The 21623-nt window shown below is 46.6% G+C and overlaps 1 protein-coding gene across 3 annotated transcripts in view; it reads left to right on the top strand.

Annotated features, from left to right (window-relative positions):
• Positions 1 to 16998: 16998 nt before the first annotated feature.
• Positions 16999 to 21623, top strand: part of Kank1 (KN motif and ankyrin repeat domains 1) — a 204031-nt gene continuing 199406 nt past the window's right edge. Inside the window, exon 1 of one of the 3 annotated variants that reach the window (XM_036208220.1) lies at positions 16999 to 17023. The gene's annotated coding sequence lies outside the window, so the exon portion shown is untranslated. Of the gene's footprint in view, positions 17024 to 17050; positions 17340 to 17543; positions 17612 to 21623 lie in introns of those variants that run through there. The other 2 variants (XM_036208203.1, XM_036208212.1) reach the window with 2 other exon arrangements.

The following is a 21623-nucleotide window of genomic DNA, read 5'->3' on the forward strand; positions in this document are numbered from 1 at the left end:
TGAAAGTGAAGCCCCAGCCATGCCTGCCACGTGCGTCCGAGGGCAAGTCGCTCTGTGACTACCCTTAGCCATATTAGTTTGTTATCGTAAAACTGGCCATGTTTTGGGCCCACAATTTGCAAACCAAAGATTATAATTTGAGGAATAGCAGAACATTCAAAGGGGCACATTGCAGAAAACAGAGGTAAGGTCAGAATATCGTTGTATTTACGGTGAATCCTAGACTAGGGCTTGCAGACTGGACCTTTAGTCCCTCAGTGATCTTGAACAAGTGTGGCACCATCTTTGGCATCAATTTCTGCAGTATGTAAAATAAGAGTGCTCCTCATTTCTCATAGTCTCTTGGTTTTGTTTTTTTGTTGTTAAGACAGGCTCTATAATCCAGGATAGCATGAGCCACCCACTGTGCCTGGCTTTCAACCCATTGTTTCTTCCCTTCCCCTCCCTCCCTCCCTCCCTCCCTCCCTTCCTCCCTCCCTCCTTCCTCCTTCCTTCCTTCCTTCCTTCCTTCCTTCCTTCCTTCCTTCCTCCTTCCTTCCTTCCTCCCTCCCTCCCTCCCTCCTTCTTCCTTCCTTCCTTCCTTCCTTCCTTCCTTCCTTCCTTCCTCCTTCCTTCCTTCCTTCTGTGGTGGTATTGTGTTCCCCAAAATATTGTGTGTTCCCTGAAATAAACATATCTGGGGTCAGAGAACAGATAGCCACTAGAACAAAGCCAGAAATGGTGGCTAGAAAATGGGAAGAGTAAGCTATAGCAGAAGTTGGGCGGTGGAGGTGCATGCCTTTAATCCCAGCACTTGGGAGGCAGAGCTAGCTGGATCTCTGAGTTCAAGGCCACTTTAGAAACAGCTAAGCAGAGTGACCCTCACCTTTAATCCCAGAAACACAACCTTTAATCCCAGGGAGTGGGGGCAGAAAGAGAAAGGTATATAAGGCGTGAGGACCAGGAACTAGAGAGAAAAGCATGTAGTGAGAAGAGCATGTAGTTAGTTAAGCATTTGGTTGGTTAAGCGTTCAGGCTTTGGAGCAACACAGTTCAGCTGAGATTCATGTGGAGGAAGACTCAGAAGCTTCCAGCCTGAGGAAACAAGATCACCTGAGGAACTCGCAAGGTGAGATAGCCATGGCTTGTTCTGCTTCTCTGATCTTCCAGCATTCACCCCAATAACTGGCCTCAGGTTTGGTTTCATTAATAAGAACATTTAAGGTTCATGCTATATCCATCCTTCCTTCCTTCCTTCCTTCCTTCCTTCCTTCCTTCCTCCCTCCCTCTCTCCCTCTCTCCCTCCCTCCTTCCTTCCTTCCTTTCTTTTGTTTTGTTTTCAAGACAGGGTTTCCCTTACAGCTCACAGTCCATCACTGCAAGGAGACAGGGCAGGAACAGAAATTCAAGGCAGGCCCTTGAAGCAGAAACCACAGAGAATGCCCCTTGCTGGCTTGCTGGTTTCTCTCTCAAGCTAAGGCAGCTTTCTTATACAGCCCAGGACCGCTTGCCCAGAGGTAGCATTGCCTACACTGTACTGGGCGCTCCTACAGCGATTGGCAATGAAGAAAATGTCTACACATGGCCACAGGCTGACCCGACGCAGGTGAGGTTGAGTTCCCCTCTTCCAGATGTGTCAAGTTGACAACCAAGATTGGTGTCACACCTGGCAGAGAGCCCAAAGGTAGACTTCTGTTGCTGCTCTTACGTTGTCTTGCTCTGTGCTGTGTGCTGCTTCCAGGGCCTACACAGATTGTTGGCGTAAGGAATGTACTCAGCGGATATACATTCATGTTATGGATAAATAAGCGAAACTTGTTATAGTTCACAGGCCTGGGTCAACTCTGACATGCCGATGCAGTATGAGGTACAGCCTGTCTGTCCTTTTTGGAAATTCCTTCCTGGTTGTTTTCACCAGACACTCCTCGCTGGGAACCATCGAGAAAATGAAGGACCACCATAAGTCTTTTTATACAACTGCCAGAGACAGCAGATGAAACACAGGACATCCAGTTTAACTCAGTTTCAGAAAGACAATAGCCGGGCAGTGATGGCACACGCCTTTTATCCCAGCACTCAGGAGGCAGAGCCAGGTGGATCTCTGTGAGTTCCAGGCCAGCCTGGGCTACAAAGTGAGTTCCAGCACAGCCAGGACTGTTACACAGAGAAACCCTGACTTGAAAAACAACAACAAAAAGACAATAAATAGTGTTTGTGTTTGTAGTTTCAGCACATAACAAATAGTTTTTAGTTGCTGGGAAACTTGCATAAAGACAACTAAGCAAGGCTAACTGCTCAGACTGGTGGCCAGAGTCAGAGAGTCCCTTTTGCGGAGTCGATTTAGGAACCTGACAGATGATTTTGACCCGACTATGTGAACGGGGTAAATTGCTTAACTCATTGGGCTATATACTTATAACACGTTTTGTGTAGAGCTGAGGAATGCGTCACAAGAAACACAGGTGCAGCTCCTAGCATTTAGCACATATAATGAAGTTTGGCTATCACTACAGTTGATCTGATTAGCTGGCTCGAAGAAAATGCCCTGCTAAGGAGCCTTTATTACACTGTCAAATAGCATACAGGCGTGCCGAAATAACTACGATAATAGTTTAGACAGAGGACTAGGCAGAGGTACAGGGAGTGCTGACCTTCTAGCAAACAATGCCTCTATGTCTGGGGGAATAAACCCACATTAACACTTAGTAGACTATCTAGAATAAATAAAGGAAGGAAGTCTTTCATTTCATACATTATGAAATGTCATTTGCTTAACTGACTTCTTCTGATGTCAAAGATAAATATTTGCTCAGTTTTATTGAGCCACTGTGCAGAGGGATGGGCCCATTACCTGGGCAGTTGGAAGTGTCTCACTTTGGAGCTGGTTTATCCCTGTTCTAGGCTAAAGGCAACTTCTATTTCCAGGTCTTCTATGGTTTCTAGACATTGTGCTGTTGCTTTTGTTTTTTCCAGACAGGGTTCCCCTATGTAGCTGTGTCCTGGAACCCACTCTGTAGACCAGGCTGACCTTAAACTCAGAGATCTGCCTGCCTCTGTCTACCGAGTGCTGGAATTAAAGGCACGTGCCACCACTGCCCAGCAGCTTCTGGACACTCTTAGTACACATCCTCTTGCTTAAAAACATAGACAAACATGACAGTTACTATATAAAGTATTAAAAAGCAACAAATCTCCCCAAAAACATATTTTGGGGTAAATTCTGTAGATAGCTCTATTGTTAGGTTTAAGGAGGTCAGGTAAAATAGAGGCTGACAATTCCATTTTCTTTTTTGGTGGGGGGGTTGAGACAGGGTTTTTCTGTGTAGCTTTTGCACCTTTCCTGGGACTCACTTGGTAGCCCAGGCTGGCCTCAAACTCACAGAGATCCACCTGGCTCTGCCTCCCAAGTGCTGGGATTAAAGGCGTGTGCCACCACCGCCCAGCTGACAATTCCATTTTTAACCGAGCAACTCTGTAACACAGACCCAAGTTCCTGCCCAGTGTGGGCGTAGACAGATATATAAACTTTTTTTTTTTTTGGAGCTGAGGATCGAACCCAGGGCCTTGTGCTTGCTAGGCAAGCACTCTACCACTGAGCTAAATCCCCAATCCCCAGCTATAAACATTCTAAGTGAATTATTATCTGAATGGTGGTTGTTGCTATGGAAACAGAAAAAGAAAAGAATGACCATGCAAAGGGGTGGAGTGGCAATTTTCTTCCTTTGTTAATGATTTATTTATTCTTATTGTATGTGCATTGGTGTGTTTGTCTGTGTGAAGGTGTCAGATCCCCTGGAACTGGAGTAACAAATAGTTGTGAGCCACCATGTGGGTGCTGGGAATTGAACCCGGGTCCTCTGCAAGAGCAGTCAGTGCTCCTGACTGCTAAGCCATCTCTCCAGCCCTCAGAATGGCAGTTTTCAATAGTAACATGACAGTGGGCCTGTCTGTTGAGTACAGGCGGGAAGAGGAAGAGCGTGCTGATCTGGAGGAAGAGGAGGGAAACACCAGACCCAATGACCTGAGGCAGGAACAAGTTCTGAACGTGTCTAGAACATTCCAGGAATGACCAGGGGAAGCAATGTGGCTAGTGAGAAAAGTGGGGAGAAAAGCCACACTTACAACTCTCATACTCACTGGTAAAGGACTCAGTGGCCATGAGTTTAACTTGTAACTGAGTCTTAGTTTATTTATTCTATGACTGTGGAGAAATCCTAACATGCACAGCTGGAATGGCGGCTCTCAGTTTTTAAGGCGTGGATGGGCTGAAAGGTTATTTCAAACCTGTGCCTGGAGGGTATCAGTATGGTTGGCGGTGACCTGTGCAAGTAAGTGGACAGCTCTGAGTTCCTTCCGGTCCTAATGTTCTTCCTTCCGGGTAGGAATCCATGGATGGTCACTTACCCTGCCTGTGCCTCCAGTTCTAGTCTGTGGAAGCACACTTAATGGGTGCCTTCTTTAGCCTTGTGAGCATGGCCTGTGGAATGCTTAAGACAGTGCTGGGCACATAGAAAACACTAAGTAAATATCATTATTGCTTGAAGGCTGTAATGAGAAGGATTAGGTATTCTGAAACCACTATTTTTTGTTTTGTTTTGTTGTTGTTATTGTTTTTCTGAGACAGGATTTCTCTGTGTAGCCCTGGCTGTCCTGGAACTCACAGACATCCGCCTGCCTCTGCCTCCCAAGTGCTAGGATTAAAGGCGTGTGTTACCACTGGCAGTTTGAAAACACTACTTTGATGAATATTTGAAATGTACATTTGCTGTGAAAAGGGACTTTTAAGGAAAAATGGTTGAAGAAGTCTAGGAACCCAGCCTTCGAGGTGTCCCCCAGTGATCCTTGTGTCTAAGTAGTCTCACCCCACGTTGTACCGTGATATTTCCAGGTGACCCTAGAATACGACAGCCACAATAGTATGTCACTTCTGAGATGAGGTTACAGGAGACGGAAGGCATGACAGCTACCATTCTGGTCATTTTCTGTCCCGGCCTGGCTCTGAGGCTCCCCGTTGCTAGGCCGTGACTAGCCCACAGGGAGGCCCCTGAGGAGAGGCCCACCTGATAAGCCCTAACAATTGTATGAGTCAGAGCCCTGTTTGGAACTGGATCCATCAGCCCTTGCCAAGCCTCCAGATGACAAAAGCCACGAATGCAGCTTCGTGAGTCCCCTGAATAAGACACCTTCAGATCATATTTGTCCGGAGTTGTCGGGTGTTGGAAGAATCTGTGGCTCCACCAACTGATTATGTGCGTATGTTTAATTAACAGTTTTTTAAATCCTTTTTAGTTGTTTGAAGAATTATATGTGAATGGGTGTTTGACCTGCAGGTATGTCTGTACCATGTGCATGCCTAGTGTCCGAGGACCCAGAAGAAGTAGATCCCTTGGAACTGGAATTACAAATAGTATTGAGCCACCTTGTAGGTGCTGGGAATTGAACCCAGGTCCTTTGAAAAAAAAATAATAATTAAAAAGTTTGAAAAAATAAACAATTAAAATGTTTTAAGTAAGGCTGAGAACAGTTGAGGAAGGCATTGTCTATGAACCTCCATATGTACATAAACTAGTACACACACAAGCCAGTGAGCTCCAAGGATCTGCATGTCTCTGCCTCAGCAATGCTGGGATTACAGATGTGCACTGCCACACCTGGATTTTTAAATGGGTGCTAGATATCTGAATTCAAGTCATCATGCTTATTGTGTTATTGACTGAGCTGCCTCCACAGCACTTAATTTGTCTTTTCTTGGGTAATTTACTCATTTTTTAATTTAATTTAATTTTGTGCATGAGTGTTTTACCTGCATGTAGGTCTGTGTACCATGTGTGCCTGGTACCTGTGGAAGCCAGAAGAAGGCAACGGATCCCCTAGAACTAGAGTTACAGATGGTTGTGAGCTGCTGGGAATCAAACCTGAGGCCTCTGGAAGAGCAGCCAGTGCTCTTAACTGCTGAGCCATCATCTCTCCAGCCTCCTCTTCTTAGAGAGTTCACAGCAATACAAAGCTCTAACACCACGTGCAGGGTTCTTAGCATTTCTATTGGCTGTAAATTGTTCTGAGCATTTGCTGTGTCACACTTTCTCCAACATTCTCTATGGTAGGACCACTGGATTATTTCCAGCTTTTCAAAAATACTAGCTGTCACAATAAAAATATTGCAAATTAGCTGAGAGTCCAGTAGACCTGGTCTCTTAGATACATAGATGGTGACACAAAGAAGAGGTCCTGAAGTACACAGCTATGAGCAGAAACTGAATACACACAAAGGTTAGATAAGTGAGTGGCCTTTCCGAGGACCTACGCAGTGGAGGGGGCTGGGCGGACTTGTTTGTTTAGACAGTAGTAATGGCTTCATAGAATTGTATATGCTTCCTAGAGGGATACAGAAGCCACGGTAGACAATAGAGCCTTGGAAAGGGCCTATAAATAATTGCCTCGGCTGTGAGTGTCAGCGCAGAACCTCAGAGAGTGTACCCCTGAGCTCAAGCCATTGTCCCCAGCCAGTGACGCCTTGCCCTCCTCTGGCTGTCCTTTGTCAGGGTTGACATCTGCGGCTGGAAGAGAAAAGATGGCTTGGGCTTTCTTTGTTGAAATTCAGCTCTGTGTTACACATACCGGCTCCCCTCTGAGCATGGCACTCATGAAAAAAGCCTCTTACTAAGCCAACAGTGGTGGTGCACGCCTATAATCCCAGCACTAGGTGGATCTCTGAGTTCGAGGTCAGCCTGGTCTACAGAGCGAGCTCCAGGACAGCCAGGGCTACACAGGGAAAAGAGGAAAGAAAAGAAATCAGATCCCCGCACAGAGAGCCATGTTCTTCCAACTGCCTTGCTTTAGATTCTTTGGTTCTGCCATCCCACCTTGAACACCATCCACCTTCCTGACAGGTTTCAGGATCATCAGGTAGGCACACTGCTATTCTTGGCTGTGACTCCCTCCTCAGGTGCATGCCTGGCTGGAGGATGTAGCTCAGAGGAAGAGAGTGTGCTCACCCAACATTTGATCCTCGGCGCTGCAAAACAGAAAAAGGGAAACAAACTAATAAAAGAACAACAACAACAACACTCCATTAAAGAGAGTCACACAAGCTGCAGTAAGGTGCACTAACCTGACTGGTGCTGTAGTTTCCTTTAGGACCCTTCCCGTCAGTCTGGGGAACCACATGCTGCCCTGCCACAGAACAGAGGGTGACAATCTTGGTGTTCTCTCAATGGCAGGCAGATTTCTTTGGCAGCAGCGTTCCTCATTAGACCTCAGCAGTGATAATCCTCAACTGAATGTGTGGTAGCCCCCTGTGCGTGCCCCACCCCCAGCCCCCTGCCTCCCTTGGAAGGTTGCTCTTCCCCACTCCTAATCAGATGCGCTGGAGAACCTTCATTGTATCTTCCACTCGACGTTGCTTTGATGAAAAGGCTTTGAGTCTCAAAAGAAGGCTCAGTTGTTGAGATCTACTGGGTTAGACAATAGCGCTCTGCGGTCAAGATCAGAAGGTCACTGGGTCAGGAATGCCCTGCCAAGAGGAGGGTGGCTTTGGTGACAGTGACTCAGTATAATGTGATTATCACCAACAGAATGAAAACAGAAAGTCAGATCTGCAGCAGTGGCCTAGTGCACACACTATCAGCTGGAAGTGATCCGAGTTCTGATTCTGCTTCCTAGCGACCTGGGTTCCAATCCGGTGCCTGTCATCAGCGTCATGGCTTCCTGCAGAAAGTGCAACCGTCTGAGTCCTCATCATCTTTTCCCACACTGCAGATGATACTCATGACTACCTCACGGGAGAGGTAAGCCAGCTCAAGGATGCTCTTCTATCAATACCAGGCACAGGAGTAAACTTTTGGAGCATTTTATCCACTATTAAAATTATATTCTTGTTTTACTGGTAACCTTGTATGACTTTTAAGCCAAAATCTGTATTGCAGATATGTACACATGTACACACACACACACACACACACACACACACACACACACACGTGTGTATGTATATATGCATGCATGTATGTATGTATCTAATGCCCCTACAGGATGTAAAGTATCTTGAGACCATTCATCTTTATGTCCTTTGCAAAGACTCACTAGCCCTGTAGGCAGAACAGGCCCTTAGTGCATACTTGGTTAATAATATTTCTAAATGAAGTATGTGTGCCAGGCCAGGCTTATACACATAATCCCTCTACTTATGACCCCAGTATTGTCATATTCCTTTTGATGTTCTATAAATATTTGATAACAGCCACAATAACACAATGATTATAATTATGCCTAAAGATTACCCTTAGCACAATATTCCCAAATTAGGGTTCTGTCCATTAGCAACAAATAAAACTTCCATGGGATTTCAATTGAACACAAATGAATTCTAACGTTTTAGAATAGCTACAGCAAAGACATCAATGTGTCCTCACTGTTTCACATCCCCGGTTCCAGGGGGCAGGCGCTGGGGCTACCGCACTCGAATTTGCAATGTGTTGGGTCCTCTTTTCTCACCACATCTGGGTAATGATCACCTTATTTGTTTCCTAACCATAGGCATCTGGACTACTTTGCTGTCATTTCCTGGGTTTGTAATGTTTATGAGTAAGAGGCAAAGTAGCTAGAGAAGTATGAGTCCAGAACATTAGCACATAGGAGGGAACAGAGCTAGTCAGGTGGGCCATCCCCTTCTTCTCTCTTAACTATGGCTTTCTTCTAAAAAGAGGGAGGCTGAGCAGCATTCTGGGAGAGGAGAGCACTAGCAGAGGGGAGTCTTCCACATGGAGACTTACAGATTTGAATTCTGTAATGTGTGTGTGTGTGTGTGTGTGTCTTTTTGAAACGGTTTCTCTGTGTAGTTTTGGTGCCTGTCCTGGATCTCACTCTATAGACCAAGCTGGCTTTGAACTCACAGAGATCAGCCTGGCTCTGCCTCTCGAGTGCTGGGATCAAAGGCTTGCGCCACCACCGCCTGGCTTGTAATTATTTCTTAAGATATATGTTTATGTATCTGAGGGTTTGGTCTGCACATATGTATGCCATGTAAGTGCCTGGTGTTAGAGGGGGCCAGAAGTATGGCAATATTTTATTTGTACTGAAATGTGATTTTATTTGTATGTTAATAAATAAAGTTGCCTGGGGGTCAAAGCTATTAGCAAGCCATAGCAGAAGCTAGGCAGTGGTGGTGCACACCTTTAATCCCAGCACTTGGGAGGCAGAGCTAGGCGGATCTCTGTGTATTCAAGGATACAGCCAGTGTGGAGACACATGCCTTTAATCTCAATACCAACTATAGAAGACCTGGAGGTCTATACAGACAGGCAGTGATGATGAGGAGGTCAACCAATGAGAAGGCAGAACAGAAAGTCAGTAAAAAGGACAGACACACAGGAAGTAGGTCTCTTGCTGAGGGTAAGGACAGCAGCAGCAGTGAAGGGTAAGGTTTTCAGCTCTTGCTCTGACCTCTTAAGCTATTAACTCTGCATTTGGCTCTGTGTTTCTTATTTAAAAAAGACTGTTACATCTACACAGAGGTATTGGATCTGCTGAAACTGAGTTATAGGAAGTTGTAAGCCACCATGTAGGTGCTGGAAACCAAACCCAGGTCCTTGTCAAAAGCAGCAAGAGCTCTTCTTAACTGCTGAGCCAACTTGCCAGTGCTATTTTGTTATTGTTGTTTTGTTTGTTTTTAGACAAGGTCTCACTCTGTAGCTCAGATTGGCTGGGAACTCATTATATAGCCTCACTGGCCTTGAACTTGTAGCAATCCTCCTGACTCAGCCTCCTGAGTACTGGGATAACAAGTTTGAGCTATCAATCCTACCTTGAGTTTGTTTCTTGGGTTTTTGTTGTTGGGATTTGCCTGTGTAGCCCTGGCTGTCCTGGAATTTGATCTGTAGACCAGGCTGGCCACTAGAGCTGTAATTAACACTTGAGAGGCCGAGGCCAGACTGTACTACAGAGGGTTGCTCCACTAGGAAGGAAGGAAGGAAGGAAGGAAGGAAGGAAGGAAGGAAGGAAGGAAGGAAGGAAGGAAGGAAGGAAAGAAAGAAGGAAAGGAAGGGAGGCAGGGAGGGAGGGAGGAAGGGAGGAAGGAAGGAAGGAAGGGAGGGAGGGAGGGAGGGAGGGAGGGAGGGAGGGAGGGAGAGAAGAAGGGAGGAGGGAGGAGGAGGGAGAGGAGAAGAAGGGAGGAAGAAAGAAAAGGGAAGGAAGGAGGAAGAAAAGTGAACGGAAGAGTGTAAAGAAGAAAAGCACCCCCAGGGCCTGTCCTGGTTCCTCTTGTCCAAAAGGTCTCTTTTGCCTCTGGTGTCTCTGCCTGGGTGTCCTCTTCACCTCCTCATGACCTACTCCCTTGTTTCATGTTCCCTCTTGGAACACTTAGACAATGGATTCCCAACTGCAGGATGCTCAAGGCTGAGGAGCTCTTCCAGCCTGATGATGAAGAAGACATTAAACATTTCTGCATTTATTGACTGATTACTTTGTATGTGTGGAGGAGGACATCTTATAGTGAATTCTTTCCTTCAACTATATGGGCCCCAAGGACTGAACTCAGGACCACAGACTTGGGGGCAAGTGCCATTATGGGGCTGAGTCCTAGTTATTTTGATGGAGAGATTTTTTTTTCCCCTTTGTTTCTTTTTAGAAGGGATCTATCTATGTATTCTTGGCTGTTCTGGAATTCTATATGTAGATCAGGCTGCCTTCAAATTCACAAAAATCTGCCTGATTTCTGGAATAAAAAAAAAAAATCAGTCTCCTGATTGCTGGAATCAAAGGTGTGCTCCATCATACCTAGCCTGATGCGCAGATATTTAAAGGATAAAACTGAGCTTAAAAAAAAAAATAAGCCTGGTGGTGGTGCAGACCTTTAATGACAGGCAGAGGCAGGTGAATTTCTGTGAAATTGAGGCCAGCCTAGTCTACAGAGCTAGTTCCAGGACAGCCAGGAATACACAGAGAAACCCTGTCTCAAACAACAAGAACAACAACTGAGCTTCATATTAATTGCTAAAATGAATTATTAAAATAATAAGAATTAATTCTGTAACTGTACAGAAAACAACAATGATAACTTTTATGTGCTTAAAACTGGTATTTGAGGGGCTGGGGAGATAGCTCAGCCAGTAAAGAGCATGCTGCATGAGCATGGGGATCAGCTTTTGTTCCCAGCACCCATGTACAAGAGCAGCGCATGGTGGTGTGCCCCTGTAATCCCACTGCACAGGTGGAGCTGAGGATCCCTGGGGCTTGTCCAGCCAATCCAGCTGAACTGGTGAGCACCAGGTTCAGGGAGAGACCCTGTCTTGTGAAATAAGGTGGAGAGCAATTGAGTAGACACCCAGCATCAACTTCTGACCTCCACATGCACAATCATGCACAAACATGAAAATGCACCACACACACACACACACACACACACACACACACACACACACACACAGATGTCTTTCTGTAAGACTCTAATATGTGTTTCTCTGATTGGTTGATAAATAAAGCTGTTTAGCCTATGGCAAGGCAGCTTAGAGGCAGGTGGGAAATTCAAAGGGAGAGACAGGAAGAAGGTGGGGGAGCCGCCAGGAACTGCCCAAGGAGCAACATGTAATGGGATGCAGATAAAGGCATGGAACATGTGGTGATACACAGCTTAATAGTTATGGGCTAATTTAAGATCTAAGAGCTACCTAGCAAGGCTTGAGCCATGGCCATGCAGTTATAATTAATATAAGCCTGTGTGTGCTTACCTGGGGGACACGAATGAGTGAGATAGATTTGTCCTGACTGCCACCAGACTGGGACACAGGAAATCTTCCAACTACACACACACACACACATACACATACACACACACACACACACACACACACACACACACACACACACACACACACACGAAACCTGGATGAAAAACAGAAACAGCAGTGTGGAAACAAATATAAGAAATGAAACTGATACTTTAACTCAGCTATTTTAAAAAGATGGACCTGGTTGGGGATTTAGCTCAGTGGTAGAGCACTTGCCTAGCAAGTGCAAGGCCCTGAGTTCGGTCCTCAGCTCTGGAAAAAAAATAAAATAAAAATAATAATAATAATTTTTTTTGAATGTCGGACCTGAACTTTAAGTCAGAAATAACAGATGAACATTGAACACTCTTTCACAGGTTTCCCTATGAGGTACAGTTCACCATTGAATTAGTTAGAGTGCCTACCCCCGTGGGGTAGAAAATCCCCATATAATTACATTAGCTACACGGTAGCTGTTGACTTGCAGTTACTGACAGAAAGTCTATGAACCATATTCTGTATATTTCACATATTGTAGACAGGGAAAATTTATTAAGAGCCTGGAGAGCACTTTTTTTTTTTTTTTTGTTTGTTTGTTTGTTTGTTTGTTTTTCAAGACGGGGTTTTTCTGTAGCTTTGGAGCCTGTCCTGGACGAGCTCTGTAGACCAGGCTGGAGGCTGGCCTCGAACACACAGAGATCCACCTGCCTCTGCCTCCCGAGTGCTGGGATTACAGGCGTGCACCACCACCGCCTGGCAGCATTTTTTTTAAAATGGATCTCACGATGCAGCCCAGCCTAGCCTCTAATTTGTGATCCTCTGCCTGGGCTTCCTGAGTACTGGGATTATGTGTGGACCACCAGGACTGGTGAAGAGGTTACTTCTTATTGCTACAATTTCCTGGAGAGGTGAACTGCTAGGCCACTGGTTCTCAGTCTTCCTAATGCTGGACACTTTAATACAGTACATGCTGGGGTGACCCCAACCATAAAATTATTTTCGTTGTTACCTCATAACTGTAATTTTGCTACTGTTATGAATAGTAATATAAATATCTGATCTGTAACCCTTGTGAAAGGGTCACTCAACCACCAAAGGGGTCGAGACCCACAGGTTGACAACCGCTGTGCGAGGCCAGTGTTCCACAGCATTCTGAAATGGCAAGAACAGCTATCTACACCATTACCACATGTACTACTTGGTACACACCTGGGTGAGCTGTATATACCCACTGCCGTACAAGCCACACCAAGTGGTCTGAAACTTACTGACCTGTTGATTTTTCAGACAATGTGTGTATATAAACGTTAAGGGAAAAAAAATGAGGCAAAACTACTCCTGGTTCTTGCAAGCTTAAATAAAATGCTTTAAAACAGCACTAAAAGGAGACGGGGTGGTGGCTCACACTTGAAATCCCAACACTCTGGACGTTGATGCAGTAAGACCTCTCAGGTTCAAGGTCAGCCTGGGCTACAGAGCAAGAGCTGTCTCAGAAAACAAAATAAAACAAACCGACAAATAAAAACCCAAGCACAGACTTGAAGCATTGCTGGCAGAAGCAGTTCTAGGTCATTATCACGGAAAAGCCCATCTACCACAAAACAAATGAGTTCCCCTTATGATAGTAAGGTCTCCAAAGTTCTTGTGCTAGTGGGGTGGCTCAGAGGTTAGAGCATGTGATGCTCTTCCAGAGGACCCAAGTTTGGTTGCCAGCAACTTGGTTCCCGAGTCAACCACCTGTATTTCCAGCTCTAGGGGATCCAACATCTCTGGCCTCCTCAGGCACATGCACTCACATCACTCACACACTCACACTCACACACACATACAACACTTTCTTGAACCTCCAGCTCCCAAATCATAACACAGAGATTTGTTATTAATTATGAAAGCTCAGCCTTAGCTTAGGCTTGTTTCTAACTAGCTCTTATAAGTTAAATCAACCCATTTCTATTAATCTGTGTGCTGTCACATGGCTTGCGGCTTTTACCTCTCCTCCTGCATGTCCTGCTTCCTCTGCATCTGGCTGGCAACTCCGCTTTTCTTCCCCGAGACTTCTCTGTCACCGGATGTCCCACCTAACCTCTTCCTGCCTATCTATTGGCCCTTCAGCTTTTTATTAAACCAACCACAGTGACACATTTTCACACAATGTAAAGGAATATTCTTCAACACAACACACACAATTTTAAAATGAAAAGTAGTGTTTAAAAAAAAAAATCACCCCCAAAGGTCCACTTGAAATCTTTGCTAAGAACCCTTGGCTAAACCTACTTCTGCCCAAATCACCCTACTTCAGGTTGGATGGCTCAACTGTCTTCCCTCAGTCTTCAAACCCAGTTTCACCTGCACCCCGATGTCCTTCCCTGAAATCAGAGAGATGATATCAAGGCACTTGGGCTCAGAGGAAACTTTACTGAATGGATATAAACAGAAAAGGCTGCTCCATACTCAGAGGCTGGGTATGGGCTTCCTTCATAGCTAAGGATGAGTGCTCACTCACTGATCCAAATGGCTCTTTTCTTACAGTTCAGCTTGAACAACCTATTCCTAACATCCCTCCAGTGTGTACCTCAGCATTCTTACACAGCAGTTGAAGACCTGTGTGTGCACAGAGCGATTGCTTGATGGAATTAGAATTCTTCTGGAAGAGCTGCACATCACTGCTTGTGTGTTTTATATAAGTTCAAGAGCTTCTGTACATGTTGACATGTCTGACAATTCTTTTGCATGGTGCACCTCCAAGAAACATCTCCCTGTAAACGATTCCATTCACAAGGCTGATGTTCTCTTATGGTTATTCCCTGGCACCATCTCACTGCAGGTGAGCTGGGGTGGGGGATGAAGTACTGATGGACACTGCAGCCTGGATGAATCTTCACAGTGAAAGACACCTTAGCTTTCCAAGCCCACATATTGCTATGCTTTTGTTCCTATGAAACAAAACAGGCAGACCCTGGAGACAGAAAGTAAACAGTGTAGTGGTTGCCAGGGGCCGGGAGGTGAGGGAAACTGCTGATGGTTCTGGGTTTTTTGTTGTGTTTTAATCAGGGTGATGAAGTCACTCTGAAATGAGTGACAATGGTCTGTCTATAACGTTGTGACTACACTCCAACACTCCAGCTGTGCATAGAGAGGGTAAATTATATGTGTCAATTGGTTTTAATTAAAAAAAAAAAAAAAAAAAAGAGAGCCGGGCAGTGGTGGTGCACATCTTTAATCCCAGCACTCAGGAGGCAGAGGCAGGCAGATCTCTGTGAGTTCGAGGCCAGCCTGGGCTACAGAGTGAGTTCCAGGACAGCCTCCAAAGCTACACAGAGAAATTGTCTCAAAAAAAAAATTTTTTTATAAAAACTGAGTAAATCTAAAATAAAGTGTGAAATATAAACCTGAAATTTTGAATCTGCTATTTTGTTTTTGAGACAGGTTCTCACTATATAGCAATGGATGGCCTTGAACTCCCAGAGATGCACCTGCTTCTGCCTCCCAACTGCTGGGGCTAAAGGCTTGCAGCCCCATCATAGGCCTGCTATGTTTTTTTATTGATCACGTTTGTCTACCATTTGAGATTACAGATGTTTAATACTTGCTGACTAAATGTAAAGAGGGAGAAATGAAGAGGAGATTAAGACTTGGAATTCTGGGGGTGAAGGGCATTATTTATTTTTTCCTTGTGTGTGTATGGGTCATGTGTGTGCACATTAGTGTGTGCAGGTGAACATGCATTTGTGTATGCATGCAGAGGCCAGAACATGAAGTCGGGTGTCTTCGTGGATGGCTTCCCACCTTATTTATGAAGGTGGCCAGTCTTCCTGAACTTAGAGTTTACCGACTGAGTAGTCTAGCTAGCCAGCTGAAGACACTTTAAAAACCTAGGCATCCCGGTGCCTCTGATTCTCAGGCGGTTAACACATTTGACTGTAATCATCCTTAACAGAGCCAGGTGGCAGGCACTAGGGCATGAGTGATGTGGGAGACCAGCTACTGAGTCCAAGGGCCCTATTAATCGATGTAGAAACTGAGGTCCCGAGTAGACAATGATTTGCTCTCTGTCAGGGTCCCAGAGAGCAGCGAAGTGCTGAGAAAATGAGCATTCTGGGCTCTCTTTTGCTTGTTCTAACCATCTGGCCCGGGGGAGGGGCAGCAGTTGGAGAATTCACAGGAGTGTTTCCAGGTGGATCAAGGAAGCTTTGGTTCACAGCTTCTCCCCAGGGTGAGCCTTTCCCCACATAACCTCAGGCTCTTCTCTAAGCAGTTAACAGATAGTGAGATGTGGGTAAGGTCCACTGGGTGCATCGGCTGTGTCTGTGTGTGCTCCCACTCACGGGGGTTCAAATCCCTCCCATTCAGACAATCAGAGCCTCCACAGCCCGCGTTCTGTTTGTTTTGGTTACTGTTTTTCATGTAGCCCAGGCTGGCCCGGAACTTGTTATGTAGCAGAGGATGACGGGAACCCCTGATCCTTCTGCCTCCAGACTGTGACACCCCGACAGTTTTAACAGATTACTCGGCCTTCCTGTCCCTAACCACTTTCTTGAAAGAGGACTAGAGCCTCAGGCCCCAGCTCATCTCTTGTGGTTCTATTGTCCTTGCTCCAGATGGAGCTTTTAGGACAACTGACTTCTTTCTTGGGCTCCACGCCCTGGAGCCAGGCCGAGTCATCTAGGACGCCAGACAGGAATGCACTTAGGCCTCTGCGGCGTCCTGGTTAGCTGGAAGTTTCCAGCCCCTCCAAAGAGGTCCAGCTGAAGACTCGCAAACTCGAGTCGCCTATTCCATCTAGGTCCCCAAACCAACTTCTTAACAGCACTGCACACAGGCGCTATTGGGATGTTAACCTGCACCAGGTGCACCCAGCTCCCCTGGTCGATAACTTGCACGCAACGAGGACCCTCCAGGAAAGGATGTCGTTCACTCCGGCGATTGGGAGGGTCGCGCCGGTGCGTAGGAACCAGAGGTGCGGAGGTGCGCCTGGGAGAGTCGCGGCGGTGCGCAGGCGCACTGGGCTTTCCACGGCGGGCTCTTGGGTACAAAGAGCGCGCTAGTCTCTGGCTGACCTCCCGATCAGATCCCCGGCCGGGGTGCCCCTGCCCTTGAATCCCTGTACTCGGTGGCTCCGGGCAGCCGCGGGGAACTCCTGCGCGGCGCTGCAGGATCCAGTTCTGCGCTCCCGGTGCAACTGGAGTTTGAGTCTGGCGCTGCCCGAGGCCCCGCCCCGCGCTTCCCGGTCCCGCCCCGCCGGCCGCCCGCCCTGCGCCAGCTCTAGACCAGCCGCGCTGGAGGTGAGTAGTGGCAGTGCTGCGCTCCTGTCCCCTGCAGGGACGATCTGAGGCGCCTCGGCTCCGACCCTGTCCCGAGCCAAGCCGGTGCCCAGCCTCGCACTCTTGGTGCGTGCTGGCGCGCGCGGCGACACTGGCCCTGGGACTGCCTTGGGGAGGTCTGTGGGGTTGCCTCGGCTAGCAGCCGCCTGGGATCACCGCTGGCGCTCGAAGGGGGCGGCGCCTCCCGACCCGGAGTGGGGCGCGCTGGCCTTTGAGTACCTTCCCCGCCTTTTGGAGCCGGGGTGCGATGCAGCGCCCTTTTCCTAGGCGTCTCGGGGTAAGATCGGTAGACCGTCTGCCTGGAGGGAGCGGCGATTAGAACCCCTTTATCCTGGTCCTGGAGCGGCAGGTGGCTCTGGCTGGTGTTGCAGGGTCTGGGCGTGGGGGAGGGGTGGGGCGCGGCCTTCAGGGACCGCCCTAAGCTCAGCGGCTAGCGAGAGCTCCTGAGGGCCTGCGGTGTCAGGTCCAGCTGGGCGGGTGGCAGCGTCCCGAGGCACACTTGGCTGCGCAGGCACGTGGGGAACCCCGCGCTCCCCGGCCGCGGGGCTGGTGAGTCTCATCCCCTTCGCCCGCTCCGCTTGCAACTTTCAAAGGCAACTTTTCGCGGGCGGTCCGGGCAGGAGCTGACGGCGCGCAGCTAGCTGACCCGGCGCAGGCCGTGTCGCTCGCTTTGACAACGTTCTGTGGCGTCCCCCAGCGCTGGCTTTCCGCACTTCTCCTCTGAGGGTCCGCTCATCTTAATAATGTATCGAATCAGACCGAGAGCCAGAGACTAATCAGGAATGCCGATCCCCCAGATCAGTGACCTTGATTGTCTCCTGGACTAGATGGGAACCTAAGCCTCCTTGCTTATTATAGTTAATTTGTTCAAGTTGATTTTTTATACGGTACTTAGTTGTTAATCTTGTTTCTCCTTTCGTACATCGCTCTCCAGTAAGTTGATGGGTTCTTCACGTTTAACTATTTAAGCTTAATTTTAAAAGTTAAGATGTAATAAACATCATTAACATACCTTTCAAAATTCATGAGTCGTTGGCTTTTAATATAATCATAAAATTATGTCATCATCAACGCAAACCAGAAGATTTTCATTGCCTCCCTCCCCACTTCCCACAGAAACCTTAACCCTCTTCCCCATGCCGGCTTTTGCTCTTTCTGCCTCCTTGGCCTTTCTCCCATTGTAAGGGGAATGAGAAGACACGTGATCAAACTTTGGGTGTTTTACTGTTAAATTTTGGGGAAGGTGCTGAGTCGGGTGGCTGCGGGTAAGTGTGGCAGTTGCTTGGGAAGATTTAAAAGGATGAACATGGAGGAGTGTCCACCCGTGCAGTAGGAAGGGGGAATTCATTTAGCCCCCGGCGTCCAGGAGGCCTTTTGATGATCCTTCGGAGCCCTGGCGTTGCCTCCTCCCTGGTCGCTGTAGTTGACTGAGTTACTATAGCAAAAGTGAGTTCTGCGGGTGGGGGTGGGCCCGGCCGGAGGGGACTGCAGGACAACAGAAATCAGATAGCATGCAAGTGCGCTAAGGAGAGAGATTAAAGTGTGTGTGTGTGTGGGGCGGGGGGAATCATTACTTTTAAAAGCAAGGGTTGTTTGTTTTTAGTTCTGGGGCTCCAACTCAGAACCTCAACCATGTTAAGTATTCTACCATTGGACTCCATTTCCAGTGCCTAAAAGTACTTTTAAAGTGTTGCCCAAACTGTCTGGGAAGAAACTACAGGTATTGATAAATCAAAAACTAGGTTAATTCTGTGAGTGCTGGAGATGTTTCTAGTTGTTGTGGTAATTGAGACTTTGAGTCTGCATACATGCATACATGTATACACATGTATTGGGAATAGGAGTCAAGATAGGGGTTCTAATTTAGTGTTTGGATTAGATGATACTGTCAAGTAGATTTCCAAAGTATTTTTTTTTTAAGATTATACTTTTATCAGCAGTGTGCATGAGCTTTATATTGGCCTTAAACCACAATTAAACTTAAATAGAAGATTTGTAGCAGTGTCCTGTTTGTTCATTTGAAGTCACAATTCTACTATGTTTGTAGTGTTTGTTCAACATTATATTTCAAAGTTTTGAAGTATTGCTATTAAAATACTATGAAACCTCTCTCTCTCTCTCTCTCTCTCTCTCTCTCTCTGTGTGTGTGTGTGTGTGTGTGTATGTGTGTGTATACACTGACATAGGATCTCTTGTAGCCCAGGCTGGCCTCACACTCACCATCTAGCAGGGGATAGATAGTCTTGAACTTCCAAGTGCTGGGATTGCAGAGATGTGCTACTGTGTTCAGCTTAGGCACTGGGATGATTTTGGTGTGTGCATTCATGTGACAATAATCACATATAATCCCCACTATTGGGAATGTTTATTCTTTCCTTGGGATGGTGTGTGGCTGCAGAAATGATCTTTGTGGGTAGTTTGTCTCTCATTCTTGGTTTTGTAGTTTTGGCTTCTCCTTTGTGTGTCTCTGAATCCTTATTGTATTGCTCCCTGTAAAGCTGAGAGACCTCTGAACTTAGTATGGAATTGAAGAAAGACATCTTTAAGTTGCTAATACAGCACTTCAGGAGGGTCTCTTGTGGGTTGAAACGCTATTTCTGAATATAATAACTGAGGTTGACCCTGATATCTTCCTTCTAAATAGACTAAATTGCAATTTCATTGAGCCGTCACGTTCAGTTTTTCTTTGTGCGATACTTTGTTGCAAAGGCTCTGAGCCAGGGACTTTAGAAGACAAAACAAGGATCTACTATAAAGTGGTTTGGTGTTTTTATTGTCCAGAAAGAATATATAAAAATTTAAAGTTGGGCAAAATTCCAGCTCAAGACAGGGGTTTATTTTTATCTGCTTGGTGTTTGAGTTGAGTCAGGTTCTCCTGTGGATGCTCAGGAGTGGTCTCTGAGATCTTTAAGGGATCTCAGGGGAAGTGAGAGACCACTGAGCATCTCTAGGGAGTGGTGCAATGGGCAGGGAGGCACTGTCGGCTTCTAGGACTGTGGAAGTGGTGCAGGATTCTTTGCTGTTCTTCAGGAAGATGGTAAATAACAGAGCCAACAGAAAGGCAGGGCAACACTCGGTTTTATAGGAAGAGAGCTGGTTCGTACCTGCACATCAGCACTGTCGGGGCTCCTTGTGAGAGGACTGGAGAGGCTGCATGAGTGGCTGCTTCATGTAGCTGGAGCTTACAACTTCTTTTCTTTCCTGTTAGAATTCAGTGGAAATTTCCCTAATGGGAAAGCTGGTGAGTAAGGTGATATACCCTTAAGTTTGGTAAATAATAATTATATTTCTATGACATGCAGGGTCCTGATGGAGGAACCCTGAGCACATAGCCAGTGGGGAGGCACAAAGGTACAGAGACAGAATAGGAGGCAGGGGTTTTAGGCCTGTCTGCAGTGGGCCCCAGTAGTGGCTCATTCTCAGACGTAGTCATTGAATTGGGAGCAGGGAGCAGGAATCTGGGTGACAGGCAGGGACTGTACCTTGAGGTATGAGAGCTCAGGAGAGCAGGGCCATATAAGTTAGGCACCAGTGATGCTGGACATGTGATGGTCGTTGAAATGGCAGTTTGAGATTGCCATCTTTGTCCATGGACTTGTGACTGTCAAGCTTTCCTGCACATGTAAATCAATACTGTTGTTCTGAGCCCAGATCCCTAACTGGAATGTAGGATCTGTTTCTTACTCTGTGAACTCTGGTGAGTTATTGAACTGCTCTACGCTTCACTTTCGCTTCTGTGAAATGGGGTAAATAGGCTGAGTCTGTGGCACAGGCCTGGATTCCCAGAGACTCAGGATGTTGTACTGATCGTGAGTTCAAGACACCTGTCTCCAAAACACACACACACACACACACACACACACGGTTAATAAACTGTGTTCCTAGAGTTGGTTGTAAAGGTTACATGACCTAAACTTACTCTGTTAATGGAGGCAGCCACAGGGCCTGCTTGGCAACAAGAATGCCCAGCCGAGGAGGTGGGGCTCCGTGTTAGCTATTTCTAAATTCTGAATTTTAAGGTCTCTAATTTTCACAGGGCAATTAGGGCAGACAACACAAACCCATTACTTCTCTCTGATCCCAGGTCAGCTGTGGTGTCTTTTTAAGGGTATAACATCTATTTCTGTTTTTAGGTGATTATTATTTTAAAAACAAAAACAACTTACCACAAAAGGTGGCTTAAAAATAGTTGGCTAGGGGGCTGGAGAGATGGCTCAGTGGTGAAGAGCACTGACTGTTCTTCCAGAGGACCCAGGTTCAATTCCCAGCACCCACATGGCAGCTCACACCTGTCTGGAACGCCAGTTCCAGGGCTTCGGACATCTTCATACAGACATACACACAGGCAAAACCACAAATGTACATAAGATAAAAATAAATAAAAAAAATAGTTTGCTAGTCTTTACAGATTCTGTGGCAGGGTGATCCTGCTGAGGAAGTCACACTGCCTGGCACCCAGCTGGGGACTGAACTTCTCTGGAGGGTCTTGGTTATCAGAAGGAGGCTGGGCTCACAATTGACTACTGCTGGCAGGGCATGCAAGGTGACTTCATTTGTCTCC

The sequence above is a fragment of the Onychomys torridus genome, chromosome 1 (assembly GCF_903995425.1).
Source record: "Onychomys torridus chromosome 1, mOncTor1.1, whole genome shotgun sequence".
Taxonomy (NCBI): domain Eukaryota; kingdom Metazoa; phylum Chordata; class Mammalia; order Rodentia; family Cricetidae; genus Onychomys; species Onychomys torridus.